This window comes from Geotrypetes seraphini, chromosome 5 (assembly GCF_902459505.1).
Source record: "Geotrypetes seraphini chromosome 5, aGeoSer1.1, whole genome shotgun sequence".
NCBI classification, from domain to species: Eukaryota; Metazoa; Chordata; class Amphibia; order Gymnophiona; family Dermophiidae; genus Geotrypetes; species Geotrypetes seraphini.
This window is the reverse complement of record NC_047088.1, coordinates 65897163-65919180: the sequence shown is the minus strand read 5'-3', so window position 1 is coordinate 65919180 and position 22018 is coordinate 65897163. Positions and strand designations below refer to the sequence as shown.

At 45.1% G+C, this 22018-nt stretch overlaps 1 long non-coding RNA gene across 1 annotated transcript in view; it reads right to left on the bottom strand.

The window, feature by feature from the left end:
- Nucleotides 1–919: 919 nt before the first annotated feature.
- Nucleotides 920–22018, bottom strand: part of LOC117360542 — a 57560-nt gene continuing 36461 nt past the window's right edge. The window contains exons 2-3 of the long non-coding RNA XR_004539443.1: nt 18582–18919; nt 920–1183 (exon numbers count right to left, since the gene is read on the bottom strand). This is a non-coding gene — a long non-coding RNA (uncharacterized LOC117360542). The remainder of the gene's footprint in view (nt 1184–18581; nt 18920–22018) is intronic.

Here is a 22018-nt window from a genome sequence, read left to right as displayed (position 1 = left end):
TTTAGGCGAAGGAGGAGCCAGTCCTTCACCTAAAAGCTGGATTCTGTAACCGGTGTCTGTCAAAAACAACACCGGTTACAGAATCCATCCCCCCCCACCACATCGGGGCAAGAGGGACCCAAGCCCTCCTGCCCTGGGCACCTCCGAACTCCCCGACGACATCGGGGCAGGAGGGAGCCCAAGCCCTCCTGCCCCACGATCCCCAACCCCCTCGATTACGATCGGGGCATGACCGCCCCACCGAACCCCCGATCGGCCCCCTCGCAGACCCGCGACCCCCCACCAACCCCACGACCGGGAGCCTTAGGCTCCTCCTATGGGCGGGGCCTTAAGCACATGGACCCAACCCAGCCCATGTGCTTAAGGCCTCACCCACAGGAGGAGCCTAAGGCTCCATGGCCTATTCTGGTTGGCCCAGGCACCTCAGGCCCCACCTGTGGGCGGGGTTTCAGCTGCCTGGGCCAATCCGGCCCCATTCCGGAGCTGGCCTGCCAAATGGGCGGGCTTGGCACCCGTCCATCAGGCCAACGTTTTTAGGTACGGGGAAGGGGTATGGGGGCAGGGGGGTCATGGGGTCAGCAGGGGGTCGCAGGTCGGCGGGGTGAGCCGATTGGAGGTTCGGGGCGGCGGTCATTGGGGGTTTTGTGTCGAGGGCAGGAGGGCCTGGGATCCCTCCTGCCCATATTGTAGTGGGGGGTGGGGGGTCCGCCTGGGCAGGAGGGGTTGGGATCCTTCCTGCCCGATTTTGTAGGGGGTGGGGGGCGAGAGGCCAGGAGGGCTTGGTCTCTCTCCTGGCCCAATCGTAATCGTGGGGGCAGGAGGGCTTGGGCTCCCTCCTGCCCTGATGTCGTCGGGAGTTCAGGGGTGCCTGGGGCAGGAGAGCTTGGGATCCCTCCTGCCTGATCGTAAGAGCCGGGGGAGGGCTGATCGCTGCAAGAGAGAACTGCGGCTCTTCGGGGTGAGGATTGCCACTTTATAGATGTTTTTTCTTCTGATTATGAGCCCATTAGAGTATGATATATTTTAGTGAGTTGTGTCTGGATTGTCACGACACAATAGCCAGCACTAGTCGGCCATCATACTCTCATTCCAGAAACCTTGGTAGTGGAGAAAGCAATAAAATCCAGCTGATGTTCTTTGATATGAGTGGTTTCAGATTTAGGCCAGGAGAAATGAAGAGAGTCTAAAAGAGAAAACCAATAGGTGTTAGAGTCAATAAAATTTTCTAAATGTAGTTCAATTCCCTTAACGGAAAAACATGATCAAATTTAACTACATACTTGGATAACAATTTTACAGCTTATCTTTCACTGCTGATCATTTTCCCAGTGGACAATACCAAAGCATACAACATAATGACTCCAAGGATGCATCATCAGAGATTTTGTGCACCATACTTTCTAGTCCTAATTGATTATTGATCTTTAACAGCCACACTTTAAGAAAACCTCCCTAAAAATAGTGCTAATCTACTCCCCTTTCTATTCTTTTGAGGAACATGAAGAACTCTATATTCTAGTGGACATATTTCTTATAACTTAGGAACTGGGTAATTCTAGTTGGTTGATTAGCTGTCCTTAAATTAACCAACAATTTTCATGATTTAAATTAGCCTGAATGCATTTTAGCTGGATATCAAGATATATTTAACGGGCTAAAACTGTCCTAGTAACTTTATCTGGCTACCTCAGAGTAGAGGTCTGCACGGGAACAGGGATCGCAGGAATCCCCTCTAACCCATGGGACTCTCACGGAGACCCCCCCTCTGGCCCATGGGACTCCCACGGGGACCCCCCCTCTAGCCAACGGGACTCCCACAGGGATGGAAGTCTTTAGAAGCAGGGTTCATCCATATAATATAATGGACATGTCAGCCTTAGTAAAAGAGGGGGTTTATAAGTTAATTACCTGAACAGAAAACAAAAAAAGGGTTCCACCAAAGAGATTCCACAAGGAAAACAGCAGCGCAAACACAAAAGAAACTGTGGAATTAATGATCCTGTCAGAAGTAATTGCTGCTTTTTATGGGGACGGGCGGGGATGGAGGTTATTCCTTGCGGAGATGGGTGGGGACGGAGAGGATCCTGGCGGGGACGGGCAGGGTTGGGTGGGATTTCTGTCCCCGTGCAACTCTCTACCTCAGAGTATGGAGGAGTAACCAGATGATTAGAGCAGTAAGGGGGGGTGAGGGGGAGTCCTGTTCAAATTCAGCTGCAGATCCTGGTGATCTTGACAAAGTCACTTAACTCTGCACTGCCTCAGGTACAAACATAGCAGTTTGTTTACTAAAAAAAGACCTAGGTATTTGCTTTTAAAGCAAGTAAATAGCTCAAAAAATAACCTGCCTTATTTGCAAAAGCTCTGCAGTAGTGGTTGGGAGCATTCGCAGCATTAACCCTGTTGCCTCCATTCGGACAAGCTCTCAAAAATGTCTTATTTTCAGGTGCTATGAGCACAGATGAATCTATTGTCATCTATTAAGGTGGCATTAATGGAATCTGTCTTTACTTCACATTTGCTGCCATTTAGCACTCTCTACCTTACAATGACTGCAATGTGTAGTCCATGCCCTCTCTCTCCTCCCCCCCAACCAATACGCCACCTAGTTACTAAATAGTGCTAATTAGTTAGTATGGGACTTAAATCACACTGGTTATATTAAAGTAAGCTAAAGATTAGCCCGAACATGTGGAAAATTCTGCACTAACTGCTTAGTGTACCTTAGGAGAAAACATGCCTCTTAAACTGTAAGCCCTAAGAGCAAGCTCCTATCCCGTTTAGGGAGGAGCGCGGCCAAATCAGCTGAAGCCGTTGCACGGGAGGGGGGGGGGGCGAGAAGAAGGGCTAGGGCAGAGAGGGCCGAGATAGGGATAGGGGAGGGCCAACAGACGGCCAATCAGGGAGGAGTAGGGGCAGGGAAGGGTGGTTGATCGCTGGAATAGTCTTCCACTTCAGGTTATTGAGGCCAGCAGCGTGCCTGATTTTAAGGCCAAATGGGACAGACACGTGGGATCTATTCACAGAGAAAGGTAGGGGAGGGTCTTTGGGGTGGGCAGACTAGGTGGGCCGTGGCCCTTATCTGCCATCTATTTCTATGTTTTTATGTTTCTAAGGGAGGTCGCCCCCCCCTTTTGAATCGGCGGGCCGAGGAGGCATTCTGCACTAACTGCTTAGTATATCTTAGGAAAAAACATGCCTCTTAAACTGTAAGCCATATGAGGACAGGAAAATATCTATTATAATTGAACGTACCTTGCCTTGAACTACAACTGAGAAAAGTCATGAACTAAATCCAAAATCCTTTTGCCTTTTCTTTCCGCAGTGAATCAGCTTGCAACTCAGAAGTGTCAAACTTCTGCTGATTCAGTTATTATGTTGAGTTCTAGTTCATTTCAATAGAGCTTTTTCCTTAGCATCACAAAATGGCTGGGAAGGTTCGGCCAGTTGAATTATGTGTTTCCCAAAGGGATCCTAGCAGTCTTTTTCTTAGACGATGAATGCTGCAGTTTGCAAAATGATGGCAGTGGATTGGATCTATTCAAAATTGAACTCGCCATTTTTTTTAGTGTTACACCAGAAGTCAATGTGTACTGGCTTTTCATAAATGTATTCCTTAACAAACCACAACCCTTCCCTTCTCCCACCCCATAATAGCCAATGAAGAACACTATGCATATAAGAGGACTGACAGTTAAGTTCATGAACTTGCCCTCATGCGCTTATGCTGGCAGCACTGTACAAACTGCTCAGTAAGGTTTCATAACCTTGGTGTATCAGTGTTTGTATTGATGTGTGGCGGTGTCTTGTTGAGGGTTCATAGACAACGGCGCGAAAGACAAAGGCGCGCGCCGACAACTGAGCGCAAGACGGAGGCGGGCGCCAAAGAAAATTTTTAGGGGCTCTGATGGGGGGTTTTGTTGGGGAACCCCCCCCACTTTACTTAATAGACATCGCGCTGGCGTTATGGGGGTTTGGGGGTTGTAACCCTCCACATTTTACTGTAAACTTAACTTTTTCCCTAAAAACAGGGAAAAAGTGAAGTTTTCAGTAAAATGTGGGGGGTTACAACCCCCCACACCCCCCATAACGCCCCCACAACGCGGCACGATTAAGTAAAGTGGGGGGGTTCTCCCCCACGCCCCCCGTCGGAGCCCTAAAAGCAGTAATTTAGAGCGGCGCGCGCCTCCGCGCTGCGTTCAATTGTCTGGGCGCGCCTTTGTCCCGGCGCGCTTTTGACCTGACACCCTTGTTGAGTAGTGTTCGCTATTGTTGTTGCATGTTTTTGTGTGCTGTTGCAAGAATGTCAGAGCTTGAATTAGAGCAACAAGCAAACATTACATTTCTTGTTAAACTTGGCAAGAGTGGAAGTAAAATCAGTGACGTTAGTCCAAATTTATGAGGATAAATCCATGAAGAAAACAGCAGTATACAAATGGATTAAACATTTTTCTGAGGGGAGAAAAAAAACCTCATTGATGAAGAGAGGTTAGGGCGGCCAGTAACAAGCAGAACAGATGAAATAATTGAAAAAAATTGTCGAATTGTGCGTCAAAATCATTGGCTGACTGTGAGAAGTATAGTAGACCAAGTAAACATCAATAGAGAAACAGGAAAATCTTAACTGAAAATCTTGGTATGAGAAAGGTGTGTGCAAAAAAGGGGCCCTCATGGCTCTTGCATCACGACAATGAGCCAGCTCACATGGCACTATCTTTCAGGGATTTTTTTAGCCAGTAAACAAATAACTGTATTGGAACACCCTCCTCACTCACCTGATTTGGCCCCCAATGACTTTTTTCTTTACCCGAAGATAAAGGAAATATTAAAAGGAAGACATTTTCATAACATTTGGGACATCAAGGGTAATACAATGACAGCTCTGATGGCCATTACAGAAAAAGAGTTCCAAAATTGCTTTGAAGGGTTGGCTAGGCTTTGGCGTCAGTACATAGCTTCCCAAGGGGAGTATTTTGAAGGTGACCATAGTGAGATTCAGCAATGAGGTGCGTAACACTTTTTCTAGGACGAGTTCCTGAAATTAATTGTCAGATTTCATATAACTCTGAACAGTCACTTCTCTAGCACATCTTTTGCTATCTCATTTTTGTGCATGATTACCCATGACAAGCAGAATGGGACTTCACTAAAAATTTTCAACAGAAAAAGCCCTGCGTCATAATTTGATATACTTACTGTAGGAAAAGAGAAAAGAAAGAGATAATTTGACATGAGAAAGCCATACAGTTGTCTTGTTATTGTCGTCAATATACTTTAGAAGAAAAATAAATGTGTTAGGCCTGTCTTCCTGTTGTAAGTCCGATAGCAATGTAATGTAATAATAAGATGCTTTGCATTGAAAGATCACAATATGACGAAGCTGTCTCAATGGAGGTATTTTTTGAAGGATTGTTAAATGCAAGACCCCTACCAGCCTTTGATATGATTCACACAATTTCACACAGAACTGCCATTATAGAATTCATACTTTTCATGAATCATTCTGGTGCCTAAATATTGGCACTCTTTTGTGAATGTTTTATTTGAATATTTGTCATAGCATTATGTTTAACTGGGTTTGTTCCAAGAAATAGAAATATATTGTTATCCACCATGAACAGAAATATATTGTTATCCGCCATGAACTCATAAGGGTTTTGGCAAATATACTGTAAGTCGGAACATAATGTAATGAATCTACCTCTATTCCTCTAAATTAACTCCTTGTCTCTAATAAGTACCCACAATCTTGAAAAAGACTTGGGTGTGCTGGTAGATACTACAATGAAACCAATGGCACAATGTGCAGCGGCCTCCAAGAAAGCAAACAGAATGTTGGGTATTATTAAGGGCATTACAACCAGGAAGAAGGAAGTCATCATGCCGCTGTATCGTGCGATGGTTCGTCCGCATCTGGAGTACTGTGTCCAGTGTTGGTCGCCGTACCTCAAGAAGGACATGGTGATACTTGAAAGGGTCCAGAGAAGAGCGACGAAAATGATAACAGGTATGGAAAACCTTTCATACACAGACAGGTTGGGAAGGCTGGGGCTCTTCTCCCTTGAAAAGAGGAGACTCAGAGGAGACATGATAGAGACTTTCAAGATCATGAAGGGCATAGAGAGGGTGGAAAGGGACAGATTCTTCAGATTATTGGGAACCACAAGCACCAGGGGGCACTCAGAGAAGCTGAAAGGGGACAATTTTAGAACCAATGCTAGGAAGTTCTTCTTTACACAAAGGGTGGTGGACACCTGGAATGCGCTTCCGGAGGTTGTGATAGGACAGAGTACACTACGGGGGTTCAAGGAAGGATTGGATAAATTCCTGAACGATAGGGGGATTGAAGAATACAGATAGAGGTAGAAATAGGTTTTAGACAGAGTATGGATAGAAGGATAAAAGGGATTAGAGAAGGATCACATTACAGGTCATGGGCCTGATGGGCCGCAGCGGGTGCGGACTGCTGGGCACGATGGACCTCGTGTCTGACCCAGCGGAGGCAACTTCTTATGTTCTTATGTAAAAGAAATTACATCATTATTGTAAGGTATCCAGTGCATGTTTTATAAGATGTATAATTTTTAAACCCATTAAAAGGTGGATGGTGGTATTTTGAATCTGCTGCAATCTGTTAACTCTCTTTGTGTGCATTTACCTTTAAGAGTTAACATAAGCTGATATATTATAGAGGCCTGTTTCACCCAAAAACATGAATTAACCACAAAGTTAATTTGTGCAAGGAAATATAAGCTGCCACGGAGGATGTCAGCATTATCCTAAGGCTTCAGGCCTACCCAGAAACCTCTGGGAGATATTACAAGATATTAAAAGCCTGACCTTTGGTGATCCCTGGTGCAAAAAGACTGCATGTGTACCTGCCTTTTGGGCAGTGCTTGAGAACAACAAAAAGATCCCAGATAGCCTGGCTCTGTGAATCACATCTGCAAAGGAGTTCACACCTCCTTCGTAATTAGGAGACATCAGATCACACAACCCAAATTGTGTCACAGAAGATGCTCGAAAAGAGTAAATTCATATATATATATACATAAACATAGACTCACCCAGAATAATGACACTTCCTTATACATACACTCTCTCTCTTTCTCTCACACACACATACACATACCTTCCTCAACCATTCACAGAGGGACCAGCATCTTACACAAAACAAAGAAGCAGCTTTGTAACACTTTTCTCTTCAAAGCACTAAACCAGTGGTTCTGGGGCAACCCCAGCTAGTTGAGTTTTCAAGATATCTCTAATGAGGCAGATCTACATGCCTGTTACCTCTAACATATAAAAATCTGCCTCATGCATATTTATTAGGGATATCTTGAAAACCTAACTGGCTGAGGGTCCCCCAAGATAGGTTTAAGAACCACTGCACTAAACCTTTGTAATGAGCCTATTTTTATATATTACATACAGTATATCTTTTTCCCATAGCTGTCTGTTCCCAACACCTGTCTGTTGTTTTTATTGTTCTACAATCTCATTAAATGCAAGATTACAGAGGATTGATTTGAACATTTGATCACTGAAATGTATCAGCAAGCCATCTTAATAATCTGAAAGGCTAAGGAGCTCATAATAAAAAAAAACAAAAAATGTCCAAAAAGTGGCCTAAATCGGTACTTGGACGATCAAAAAAAACAAATTGTCCAAGTACCGATAATCAAAGCTCGTTTTAGATGTATCTAAAACCAGCTTAGGCCTTTCCCCTGCCTTTAAATGCCTAGAGCGAAAAGAGACATTTTTGGAGTAGGGGAAAGGACAGGAGGTGGGCGGGAGCTGGGCAGACCTAGACTTAGTCGTACAGCAAGTATAACCAAGGTTTAATGAGGTTGCCCAGTCGGAACTTATACGTTTTGACTTAGACCAAGTCAAAACAAGTATAAGTTCTGAATAGGGGCCGCTGAGCTGATTGCGGCTTCCGCAATCAGCTCAGCAGTCCCGGCAACCTACCCACGCCCTGCCGCGATCGCAATCACGATCCCCCTCCCCCAAACTGCCGTGAATACCGGCAGGATCGATGCCCAATCTCTCCTGCTTAGACAACTCCCGACACCCCCACCCCCTGCGAATACCAGCAGGAGAGATGCCCAATATTTCTTGCCGAGGCGTACTTCAACACCCCCACCACCCACGAATACCGGCAGGAGGGATCCCAGGTCCTCCTGCCGAATACGACCCACCACCATCACAGACATGGGACGCCCCTTCCCACCACCCCAGACTTCACCACACTAACCTTTAAAGGCCTGCTCCTTCCCGGTGCAATTCCAGTTGGCCCAGTTGCCTAAGGTCCCTCCTATGGGCACGGCCTTAGGTGACTGGGCCAATCTGGCCCTAGGCCCCTCCCCAGTGCATCCCACAATTTACCGGGAAGAGGCAGGCCTGCCATTCCGAGGATGGCAGGTCTGCTGGACGGCCGAACCAGGGACCTGGCCGGCTGGCCAACGTTAAAGGTTAGTGGGGGGTAGGTCCGGGGGGATGGGGGGGTTGTTTGGGAGGGTGGGGGATTCACGGAGGAGAGATTGGGAATCTCTCCTACTGGTATTCACGGGGGGTGGGGATGTCGGCGGTGCGCCTCGGCAGGAGATATTGGGCATCTCTCCTGCCAGTATTCTCGGGGGTGGGGGTATCAGGGGTGTGCCTCGTCAGGAGAGATTGGGTATCTCTCCTTCCGATATTCATGGGAGGTGGGGCCGGGGAGTATCGGGGTGCATCTCTCCTGCCACAATCGTGTGTGTGTAGGGGATTCTGTAACCAGTGTTGTTTTTGATAGACGCCGGTTATAGAATCCAGCTATTAGGCGACGGACTGGCCCCTCCTTCACCTAAAAGGTCTTGTTTTGGGCATTTGGGACTTGGGCAATTTTTTGGTTCAGAATGTGTTTTAATGTTAGACGTTGTGGTGGTCTGGGCGATTAAACTGCTGAATGTAGAGGTAGGCCATTTTATTTAAAAAAATCTCATTTTGGATGTTATTTTTTGAGAATGGATATTTCCCTGCTGCTACTTGCAGCATTTAGGGGCTTAGGCCAAAAGGGGACTTAGATGTTTTTTTTTTAATTATGCCCCTCTAAATATTTTCATTAATTAACCCACATAATACTTTTACTCTACAGCGCTAGAGGTTTTTAACGCGAGCCAGTGAGAAAAGCTCCGATGCTCATAGGAATTGTATGAATCAGAGCATTTACCTCACTGGCCTGTACTAAAACCTCAAGCACCGTTTAGTAAAACCCAGAGTTAGAGAGAAGTTTGACTAGTTAATTGGAAACTATTTAAAGGCCCCAATTTAGCTAAACTTGTTTTTTCATTGCACATTTCCTCTCAATGGACAACTTATTTATTTTTCTTTATTTATACTTCATATTTAAATCTAACATTCTGAACTGGGCTCTGAGCATCTGGATGTCAAGCTGCCTAGAAATAGGCTTGGAAACCCAAACCTCTAATCACGGTAGCAAGCTGCCAAATGAAAACATTAAACAAACCAGAGCAAATGATTGATCCAGAATGCAGTACCTCAGTTTTTCAGAGAATGAGAGAAAATCGCCTTTCCATGTGATCCTTCAAAAAAGATAGAAACTGTCTCAGTGAAGGACAACTCATACAACAATTTATCTTAGCTGCTCTATCAGAAAACTCTAGTCAGTGGTATCAATTAAGCCAATCAACATAGCAGCACTAGCACTGATTCAGTGCTCTGTTTAAGATTAATGCTCTAGTACAGATACTGAAAGAAAATCTGATTGAGTTAGGTTGAGAAGATGATGTTTCTCCTAAAAATGTGTGACCTGAGTAGTAACCATATTCTCAATTTCCTAACAACTGGAATATTTGATATGCGAGGGGCTGCTGAAAAGTTCTCATCCCAACCAAGAAGAGAATGATGTGGAGCCACGAAACTTAACAAGTTGTTCCACACTTTTCTTGTCACTTTTCATTTTAACGAGTGCATCTAGTGAATGGGCACAAGTATAGGAAAACCAAGACACTGTGACATTGGCTTAGACATTGGTGGAATGAGGCATTATGACATCACAATATGAGGAGCTGTTGAAAAGTTCTCAGCCCAACCAAGAAGAAAATGATGTGGAGCCATGAAACTTAACAAGTTATTAGAAACATAGAAACATAGAAAGATGACGGCAGATAAGGGCTACAGCCCATCAAGTCTGCCCACACCATCGACCCTCCCTTTTAAGTCTAATTGTAATACTGCCATTCTACTGACCCGCTCTTTCAAGTCTATACCCTAGTGATCCTATCCTTTGGCTGACCCTCGTAGGGATCCCACATAGGTATCCCATTTATTCTTGAAGTCTGGGACGCTGCGTGCCTCGATCACCTGCATTGGAAGCTTGTTCCAGTGCTCAATCACTCTCTCCGTGAAGAAGTGTTTCCTGGTGTCTCCACGAAACTTCCCTCCCCTGAGTTTGAGCGGATGACCTCTTGTGGTCGAGGGTCCCTTCAGGAGAAAGATATCATCTTCCACCTCAACCCGTCCCGTGATGTACTTAAATGTCTCAATCATGTCTCCCCTTTCCCTACGCTCCTCGAGAGAGTAGAGCTGCAATTTGCTCAGTCTTTCCTCGTACGGGAGACCCTTTTGCCCCGAGACCATCCTGGTGGCCGTCCGCTGAACTGATTCAACTCTGAGCACATCTTTACGGTAATGTGGCCTCCAAAATTGCACACAGTATTCCAGATGAGGTCTCACCATGGCTCTGTACAATGGCATCATGACTTCAGGCTTCCTGTTGACAAAGCTTCTCCTGATACAACCTATCATCTGCCGTGCTTTAGATGAAGCCTTCTCCACTTGAGTGGCAGCTTTCATATCAGCACTGATAATTACTCCTAAGTCTCGTTCTGCCGTAGTTCTGGTTAAAGTTTCTCCATTCAGGGTGTAAGTTCTGCAAGGATTTCTGTTACCGAGATGCATGACCTTACATTTCTTGGCGTTGAAGACCAGCTGCCAGATCGAGGACCAACTTTCTAGAGTACGCAGGTCTTGTTCCATAGCATCCTTTAGATTATAGTCGTTTACTATATTGCATAGTTTGGCGTCATCAGCGAATAAGGTTACCTTGCCCTGAAGCCCTTTAGTCAGATCCCCAATGAATATGTTGAAGAGGAGAGGGCCCAGGACTGAACCCTGTGGCACTACGCTAGTCACTTCCGACATTTTAGAAAGGGTACCATTAACCACCACCCTCTAAAGTCTGCCACAAAGCCAATCTTTGACCCATGTAGTTAGAGTCTCTCCTAATCCCATCGATTTCATCTTGTTCAGCAGCCTGCGGTGTGGGACGCTGTCAAACGCTTTGCTGAAGTCCAGGTACACGACGTCCAAGGACTCGCCTGAGTCCAGTCTTTTTGTTACCCAGTCAAAGAAGCTGATAAGATTGGACTGGCATGACCTACCTTTGGTGAATCCATGTTGACTGGGATCCCAGAGATTTTCTTCGTTCAGGATCGTATCTAATTTATACTTAATTAGTGTTTCCATGAGTTTACACACTATTGAGGTGAGGCTTACCGGTCTATAGTTCGCAGCCTCAGCCTTGCAACCCTTTTTATGTAGAGGAACGACGTTGGCAGTTTTCCAGTCCAACGGAACTTTCCCCGTACTTAGTGAGAGATTGAAGAGCACTGCCAACGGTTCCGCCAGAACATCTCTCAATTCTCTGAGCACTCTTGGGTGTAAATTGTCCGGTCCCATGGCTTTGCTTACCTTGAGCCTTGCCAGTTCGTTGTAGACGTCCCCAGGTGTGAACTCAAAATTCTGAAACGGGTCATCCACGCCTTGTTTTACTTTCAACTGTGGTCCGTGTCCTGGTGCCTCGCAGGTGAAGACTGAGCAGAAATATTCATTTAGTAGTTCTGCTTTCTTGGAGTCTGCCACTGCGTAGTTTCCGTCCGGTTGTCTAAGGCGTACTATACCGTCTGTGTTCCTTTTCCTATCACTGATATACCTAAAGAAGGATTTGTCCCCTTTTTTAATGTTTTTTGCCAGAGTTTCTTCCACTCGAAGTTTGGCCTCCCTAACTGCTGTTTTGACCGTTGCAGATCTGGTCTTATATTCTACTTTAGTTTCTTTTCTCTGCGTACGTTTGTAGGAAAGAAATGCTTTTTTCTTTTCCTTAATGAGGTGCGAGATCTCTTCAGTGAACCATTGGGGTTTGTTGTTTCTTTGTCGTTTATCTACTGATTTTATGTAGCGATTAGTTGCTTCGTGTATGGATGATTTCAGGTACGACCACATAGTTTCCACATTGCCGGTCTCTGCTTGGTCCTGCAGCGTCTGATGAACGAAATCTCCCATGCGTGTGAAGTCGGTGCCCCGGAAATTGAGTACCTTTGTTTTTGTAATTGATTTAGGGGATCCTTTCCCAAGGTTGAACCATATCATGTTATGGTCGCTGGAGGCTAGCGTATCTCCTACTGAGACCTCTGAGACGCTTTCCCCGTTGGTGAGTACCAGGTCTAGGATCGCCTGGTCCCTAGTGGGCTCCGTTACCATCTGTCTGAGATGTACTCCTTTTATGGAGGTCAAAAGTCTCCTGCTGCTGCTGGTTGTTGCTGAAAATGTGTTCCAGTCTGCATCAGGCATGTTGAAGTCCCCTAGCAGTACAGTGTCGCCCCATAGAGTTATATTCTCTATGTCTTCAATTAATTCTGTGTCCATGTCTTCCGGTTGTCTTGGAGGTCTGTATACCACACCAAGATACAGACATTTTTTGCCACCTCTTGCCAGGTTTACCCAGAGGGACTCCCCGGTGTACTTGACATCAGTGATCCTGGTGGTTTTGATGTCCTCTTTAATGTATAGTGCTACCCCTCCACCTAACCTGCCCTCTCTGTCCTGACGAAGTAGATTGTACCCCGGTATGGCCATATCCCACCCATGTGCGTCTGTGAACCAAGTCTCGGATATTGCCACCACGTCCAGGTTGGCATCTCCTATTTCAGTTTCCAGTTCTAGAATTTTATTACCTAAACTGTGTGCATTAACATTCATGGCCCTCCACACTTTGTGTTTGCTGAGTCCCTGTAAGGCTATTCCTGTCTGAATCTGTGTGGCTCCTAGAGAACTGTTTGCAAAGTGGGTCCTTACCTCAGAAACAGAGTGTCGACTCGTCCCATCAGGATAGTTCCTTTCCCCCCCAGTATATGAGTAGGTCCCCTCCCCCAACTTACCTAGTTTAAAGCCCTGCGAAGCAGGCGGGCTAATCGGTGTCCGAAGATGTTCTTACCTCTGCTGGTCAAATGGAGTCCGTCTGGTCCCTGTAGTCCCTGCAGCGCCTCTCCATGATCCAGGAATCCGAAGTTCATATCTCGACACCATCCTTGTAGCCATTCGTTCGTTCTCAGGATGCATTCTTCTCTGGCTCTTCCCTTGCCTCTAACTGGGAGGATTGATGAGAAGACTACCTGCGCACTCGTCTGCTTCAGCCTCTCTCCCAAGGCTCCGAAGTCTCTGGTGATGGTCTCTGGGGTGTTCCTGGCAGTGTCATTCGTACCTATATGGATAAGAAGCATAGGAAAATGGTCATGAGGTGTAAGTAGTTTACCCAGGCTGGTGGTGACATCCCGTATTTTGGCTCCAGGCAGACAGCAAACCTCCCGTGAGTGTGCATCTGGTCTGCAGATTGGTCCCTCGGTGCCCCTCAGCATGGAGTCCCCAATGACTATAACTCTGCGCTTCTTCCGTTGTGGGGGGGGAAGTCGGTCAGCAGATGGAGTTGCGTGTTGGGCCTGCTCCTGTTCTTCGAGTTCTTCGTGTTGGGTCTGCTCCTGTACTTTGTCGGCAGCTTCTTCCTGAAGAATCTGAAATCTGTTCTTTAGGATGAGTTGAGGGGTTGATGTAGGGTTGGCCTGTTGGGAAGAAAAAGAAGAGGATGAAGAGATTGAAAAAGGGGGGGAGGATCTTCTATGTTTACCTGTGGAAGAGGTCACCAACTGCCAGGTGTCATTGCCGCCAGCCATTTCCTGTATCCCAAATGTTGGCTTCAAAGCTGATGATTTGGGCGTCTCGAGAATGGACTTGTCATGGGTCTGCTCTGTAATTTGGGACAGCTCCTGAATGACTCCGTCGATGTAGGCTTCATCCTCTCGGATGCTTCTCAGGCGAACCACCTCCTCCCTGAGGTTCCACAGTTCCTGCATGAGGGCTCCATCCAGCTGAGTGGCCTCCTCTGTCTGCGTGGAGACTGTAGTGTAGTGCCAGGGGATGGATTCGGTCTGCACGGAGACCTCTGTCCACCGTCCAGAGTCCTCCTCCCTCTGCACGCTGTCCGTGATCTCCTCCTGGATCCCCATGGTGGCTGGCATGCTGGATTTGATTGTAGCCTTGGCGCTTCTAGTCCTCCCTGCCATTTTCAAGTTGTGAATTAGGTTTGCCTGTCAGTAAATTAGAAAAAGAAAGAGAGTTAGAAAAATCCTACTGAGAGCTAGTGCGATATTATGAAAGATTTGGGTGTCTGAGAGGATAAGAAGTTGAGAGCTGAGGGTATCCACCCTTTTCATGACATTTTTCATTTTAACGAGGCAAATGCATCTAGTGAATGGGCACAAGTATAGGAAAACCAAGACACTGTGACATCACCATTGAAGTTGACTCTTAGACATTGGTGGAATGAGGCATTATGACATCAGAATATGAGGAGCCGCTGAAAAGTTCTCAGCCCAACCAAGAAGAGAATGATGTGGAGCCATGAAACTTAACAAGTTGTTCCACACTTTTCATTTTAACGAGGCAGATGCATCTAGTGAATGGGCACAAGTAAAGGAAAACCAAGACATTGTGACATCACCATTGAAGTTGGCTCTTAGGCATTAGTGGAATGAGGCATTATGACATCAGAATATGAGGCGCCGCTGAAAAGTTCTCAGCCCAACCAAAAAGAGAATGATGTGGAGCCATGAAACTTAACAAGTTATTCCAACCTTTTCTTGACACTTTTCATTTCAATGATATGAAATGAAAGGTGTCAAGAAAAGTGTAGAATAACTTGTTAAGTTTCATGGCTCCAAATCATTCTCTTGGTAGAGCTAAGAACTTTTCAGCGGCCCCTAATAGGTTAATAATAACTCAATATTTTTTTTAAAAAGAGCAAGTTGACATCTTTAAGCTAATGGAGTAAAAGACCTTCTTTAAAAAAATGTGTTGACTAAGGAAGTTACTGTGGCCTACTGTTAAGATGGACCATTTTACCATGTCATACTATTTTAGCATGTCATACTAGTTTATGCGAGATCCTGAGCTAAAATAACATGGCTTGTGGTAAAATAACCTTTCTTTATGGTAGCCCATGTTGATAACTTCTTTAAACAGAGGTGTTTTATGACTAGATTTGGTTTTCATAAGCCACATGTGCCCTGATTAAACACTGAAATTATGATTTTAAATTTTACAATACCATAAAACTAGAAATTTAGATCATGAAGCTACATGGGAAATGTTATTTCAAACGAATGCGCATTTCTGTCAACAATGTAATCATTTTTGCTGGATGGATATAGATGTTTAAATAAATAAATACAAATGAGGGTCAAGAGCACATTTGGCAACAAAAATAAACAATCTAAAGGCTACTTACTGAACCATTTATTATTGTAACAAAATCAAAGTGTGGCACAGTGGTTAAAGCTAAAGCCTCAGCGCCCTGAGGTTGTGGGTTCAAACCCACGCTGCTCCTTGTGGCCCTGGGCAAGTCACTTAATTCCCCCCATTGCCCCAGGTACATTTGATAGATTGTGAGCCCACCGGGACAGACAGGGAAAAATGCTTGAGTACCTGAATAATCTCATGTAAACCGTTCTGAGCTCCCTTGGGAGAACAGTATAGAAAATTGACTAAATAAATAAATAAAATCATTTTTTTTCCTAGTTGTTGTTAAGTCTTCATGTGTCAACAGATGGATACTGCAATTTTAGAATTACTAAGGATGAGGTGTAACTGAAGGTAAGCAGATTAGCATAATTTATAATCTAAGCGAGTCCGTGTTCACCCTCCACCCAAATTCTACCCTGTGCATGCCCACTGATAAATTATGCTTTTACTCCAGCTGGATTTTTATAAAAAGTCATCAATTTTTCTATTTGGCCACATATGCACAGGAAAAGGAGGCAATTTGATAATTTATCTGGGAAAAATAGTTGTCTGAAAATCACTCTCCTCAGAGAGACTAAGGGGTCTTTTAATTAAGTCAAAGCAAAATCTATAAGTACCCTGACTTAACATGGGACTTTACTAAGCAGTGGGGACATTCAAGCATTTGCCCTTATAGGTGCTGCTTTAAATTTGAAGAAAGCGTGCAGTACTTCCTTTGCAATTAATATATTTAGGAGGCAGTAAGTGGCCTTGTGCTAACTACAAAAGTGCAATTAGCATGCATCATTTCAGTGCCCTAAAAGCAAAATACCTTCCACACCCATGCTCAATTCATGACACAGCCCCTAGCACCAAAGCAGTTAACTGCAAAAAATACCACAGAGCTTTTAATGCATTTTGTGCTAGCAGTTAGCTGTGATAAACCATACATTAAGGGGTCATTCCATACACAGTACCAAAAGTAAGGCACTGAAAAGATCAGTGCTGAGTCCCTATTCTATAAAGGGCACCCATCCTTTATAGAATGTCGGCATAGTGCACAGATCACACCTAACTTTGGCTGCTGAACTTACACTTGATAGAAACAGGTGTAAGTCTGGCACTCATAGGCACCGATTGCTACTATACTATAACTCAATGTCTAATGTTTGGGAATGCCCATGACCCACCTATGCCTCCCGCATGGGCACTCTTCACACTGTGAAGCCGCAGCAGGAAATAATCCGGCAGTATTCACTGTCCATCGATTTCTCATAACCCACGGTTCTCCATAATTGTGATTCTATTTCATCTGGACCCCTGAAGAAGGAGCGTTTCTCCAAAATACGGCCCATGTCGGGTCCTGCACTTCACATAAGAGAACCACTATTGAGATTTCCATAACCGATTTTATTTTATTTTTAATAATAGAACCTGACACTTTGTACATCGACGCTGCAGTTGTTTTCCTTTTGTTTTTCTTCACTTGATTGTTCACTGCAGATGGGTTGGATTGGGTTTTTTTTGTTTGTTTTTAGTTCCCCCATGGGCACGTCCCATTTTGGGTTGTGTGTGAGAAAAGTTAAGCACAAAGTTTTAGAATAGGTAACTTTAATCAAGCACCAATCAAGTGCCTACATGTTACCCATTACCTCATTAAGGGTCGCTTTTACAAAGCCAAGGTAGCAAATCCCCGTACGGTAAATATGACATAGCCCATAGGAATTGGATTGGGTGTGTTGCATTTGCCATGTGGGAATTGCTACCGTGGCTTTGTTAAAGGGACCCTAAATTGCTTGAAGATCTTGGCTCCACATGCAAATTCCAGCAACCAACTTTGGGCAATTCATATGTAATCCAGGGTTAAGTGCTTAACATGGTTTAGTAAAGGGACTCCTGAGCTACAGTATGGGCAGGTTTCTTAGAATGCATACTTCTAGCTACAGGATAAAAAGAGTTATTTTTGTAGGTGTGTTTAGGTAAGGGTAGAAAAACAGCATTACATTTAAGTTTTTTATTTTTAGGCATTTATAAATTATTGGGACTGTGCAGTTGGTGTTTCTTTATCAGGTTTTCTATTTCACCTTTACCTATTCAGTTCAAGGTCGGACTAAATTATAAGAGGTTGGATCAGTTACCCAGGAAGTTACAACGAACAGTTTAGTTTGACATCAACATTCAGTAGAGTTGCTAGTAAAGGTAGATCAGTACAGTTATTAATATACCTCTCCCCCTCACACACACTTTTACAAAACCGCAATAGTATTTTTTTATTGTAGTCCAGCGCGCTGAATGCTCTGCCCAGATTGGGTGTGGGGGAGAGCTTATGGGGCCTGAAACAGAGGACAGAGAGAGATGGTGGGCAATAGTCTGAAGGGAGAGAAGTTGGACCTGGGGTTGTGTGTAAGAAAAGGGAAAGAAATACTTACTTGAAGGGCAAATTGTTGGGAAGAGAAAGGGAGCGATGGTGCACCTGGGAGAGGGAGGGCGACAGAGAGGCAGGCAGGGGGAGAGATGGGATGGGACAGTTGGGAAGAGAAAGGGAGAGAAGTTGAATCTGGAGATGGAAGGAAGGGAGAAATATAGAAACACAGAATATGACAGCAGAAAAGGGCCATCGGCCCAACAAGTCTGCCCACTCGAAGAACCCTCCCCCCCTAAGCACTTCCTCAAAGTGAACCCACATGTGTATCCCATTTTTTTCTTAAAATTGAGCACATTACTGGCTTCAACTATCTGAAGTGGAAGAGCATTCCAGAGATCAACCACCCTTTCGGTGAAGAAATACTTCCTAATGTCACCATGTAATCTCCCACCCTTGATTTTCAACGGATGCCCTCTCGTTGCCGTAGGTCCTATAAGGAAAAAGATGTCTTCTTCCACCTCAATATGACCAGTAACATATTTGAACTTCTCTATCATGTCTCCCCTCTCTCTACATTCCTCGAGAGAGTATAGCTGCAACATACCTAGACATTCTTCATTTGGCAGATCCTTGAGTCCTGAGACCATCCTGGTGACCATTTACTGAACCGACTCCATTCCTTTTGATAATGTGGCCTCCAAAATTGAACACAATATTCCAGATGAGGTCTCACCATGGACCTGTACAACGGCATTACAACTTTAGGCTTTCGGCTGACAAAACTTCTTCGGATACAACCCAGCATTTGTCTAGCCTTGGTTTAAGCTTTCTTCACTTGATTATCAGTCTTCATAGCTTCACTAATGATTACTCCTAGGTCCCATTCTGCCACAGTTCTTGTTAAGGTCTCACCATTCAGGATGTAAGTTCTACATGTTAGACCTGGGGGTGAAAGGGAGAGAGAGATTCAGCATAACTTTTTTTCTTCCATCTCATTGTTCAGTAGCAAGGGAGGGGGAGAGGGAATAAGAATAACAGAAAAGAGAGAGAACAAAATGTTGGACCATGGGGAGACAGGAGTAGATTTGGAAAATGGGAGGGCAGGAGGGAAGATGCTGGAGGATGGAGAGAAAGGCACAGGGAGATATAGCCTGACCAGTGGAGAGAGAGAGGGGGATTCTGAAAGTGGTGAACCATGTGGATGAGGTCAAAAGGGAGATGACAAAATGAGTAAGAGAACATTGAGTACAGTGGTTGAAATGTGGTAATGAGGAGTAGATAGAAGGAAATAGGAGGTGGGAAAGGAGTGAGATGGAAAATAGGAGGGCTAGGGACTGAGAGGAGATGGAAAATTGAGAGGTTGCTTAAAATTTTAAAAGAAGGGTGAGAAAGAAGACAAAATTTAAGTGGACAGAGGCAAAAAAGAAAATAAAAAGTTAAGAAAGCTGAAAGGGAAAAATCAATACAGTACATTGAAGACAGGCATAAGGAGGCAATGCAACAAGAGAGAAGAAGAGAAAAAATGAACAGCAGACATTAGAAAGAAAATTAGTAGAAGTTAGACAAAAAGCAGAAAGAGAAACTGGGACCAAGATGATGGAAAACCAAAATGTCCAGCCAAGGTAGAACAAATTGTTTTATTTTGAATTTATTAACTGGAATATGTTAGCTTTGGGATATGTGCATCACAATTATTTTTGTATTCTATTTAGTGGCATAGTCATACAACTGATTTGGGAGAAGGATTGGAGCCGATTAGTGGATAGGCACTAGAGAATGACACGGGGAAAAAATCTGTCCCCGTCACCGCCCCGTCACCGGCCCACCATCCTCTGCACCGCCCCGTCACCGCCGATCCCTTCACCGCCCCGTCACCGTCACCGCCATCCCTTTCACCGCCCCGTCACCGCCACTGCCATCCCTTTCACCGCCCCGTCACCGTCCCCGCTGCATCCATATAAGCCTTTTTCCTTTCACTCCCTCCTTCCAATTTGAGCCGGGAACACTAGCGATCGCACGGTCCCCTCGGCCACTACCTGCCTGCCCGGTCGATCCTGGTGTTTGGCCGGCTCTCTCCCTTCTCCTCACCTTGGTTTGTGGGTTTTCTTTTTTGGCAACCTGCGCGCTTTCCCAGGGAGCCGCACACGCGCGGCTGCTCAGTGTTCGATCTTCTGCTCTGCTGCAACTTCCTGTTTCCGGTTGCGTCAGAGTAGAAGATCGAGGCTGAGCAGCGGCGGGTGTGCGCGGCTCTCTGGTAGCGTGCGGGTCGCCGAGGAGGAGGATCTGCGGACTGGGGTGAGGAGAGGGGAGAGAGCTGGCTGGACACTGGAATCGATTGGGCGGGCGGGTGTGAGCTGCGGGGACCGCGCGATCCTTCATGCCTCACTGCGGGGGACAAGACCATTCACCGCCCCGCGGGCGGTGAATGGCCTTGTCCCCGTCGCCGCAGCGACTGCTAGTTTTCTTCCCCGTTTTCGGCGGGTGACCCGCGGCTAAAATGCGGTGGCCGCGGGTAAACCACCACCGTGTCATTCTCTAATAGGCACCTAAGTTTCTCCCCACCTAAGTGCAATATATAAATACTTGAGCTAGTGGGGATTCCCAAGCCCTGCCAACTGAAGACATATTCCTCCAATGGGGCAACCAGAAATCTCCAAGCTTTGCAGCTATGGCAATATCTTCAAACTGTCACTGCTTTTATGCATGCATGAAAGCCAAGGGAGGACAGGGAGGAAGGAAGGCAGCAGCAGATCTGCAATATTGCTGCCAGCTGCAGAACCTGGAAATTTGGAGGGGGAGGAAGTGACCGTCAGATGGTGAGGCTTGGGGATCCCTACCAGCTTCAGCAAGGGAGATGTTCATTTTGATGGAGCCTAAGCTCAAAGTGGGAGGCCCAGCCTCCTCTCATGGTACTTGCTGAGTTTAACTTGTTGTGGTTTCCAGTTCAGTTTTGGTATTCATATTTCTAATTTGTGATCCATTGTTCTATATTTGCTGAGGGTCTGCCTGTTTTCTGTGTGAAGAAGTCATTTAAAGTGGGTGGGGAAATTGGAAGATAGAAGGTAGAAGAGGGTCCCACTCCTTAATTTCTGCCTTGGGCCCCAACATGTCTAAAACCGGCCCTGGGAGGAAAGGACGGAAAGCTGCTGCACAGGGGGATAGGAAAGAGGAAGAACTGTTGGACATGGGCTGCAGAAGAGGAAGGGAGAGATGCAACAAAGAAGTAGAAAGGGATGAGAAAGAAATCCTGCATATGGTGGAAGGGAGGGAGACATGCATGGAGAAGAGAGAGAAGAAATGTTGGACATAGGGTTGAGGGCAGGGAGAGATGGTGTATGGGGAAAGAGAAATAAATGTTGCACATGATAATGGAGGAGAGGAAGGGAGAGATCCTGCATGGAGGGTAACAGAAAGGTTTTACCCAGGGCACAAGGCAAGAGATGGATGGTAGACAGTAGGAAATAAACATAAATGTTGGATAGTGCATGGAAGGTAAGATACAGAGATGGAAGATGGATGGTGAGCACAGAGAAAGAAGAAAAGCCAAATGGACAGGAGATTCTGGCAAGTGAATTAACAAAAAGAAACCAGAGCCTGGGACTAACATGATATGAATAATAAAATGACCAGACAACAAAAGGTAGAAAAAAATAATTTTATTTTCTATCTTGTGATTACAATATGTTAGATTTGAAATGTGTATCCTGCCAGAGCTAGTGTTAAATGGCAAGCATGAACTAGGACCTAAAAGAGAAAGGAAAAATATTTTTTTATTATTTTGTTTATACCACAGTACCAGCATGGGGTTGGAGATGTTGTAACACTATGTAATGTTATATTGTAACACTGTGAATGTTAAACTATAACCTGCTCTGAGCTATCTGGGGAGGATGGGCTATAAAAATAAATTAATTAATAAATTAATAAAATTACTAAAAATATATTTTTTATATAGGGGGAGGGGTTACAAAATTATCGCCCCCCGGGTATCACATATCCTAGGTATGCCACTGAAAAAAACACCGAAAATTTCAAGAAAGA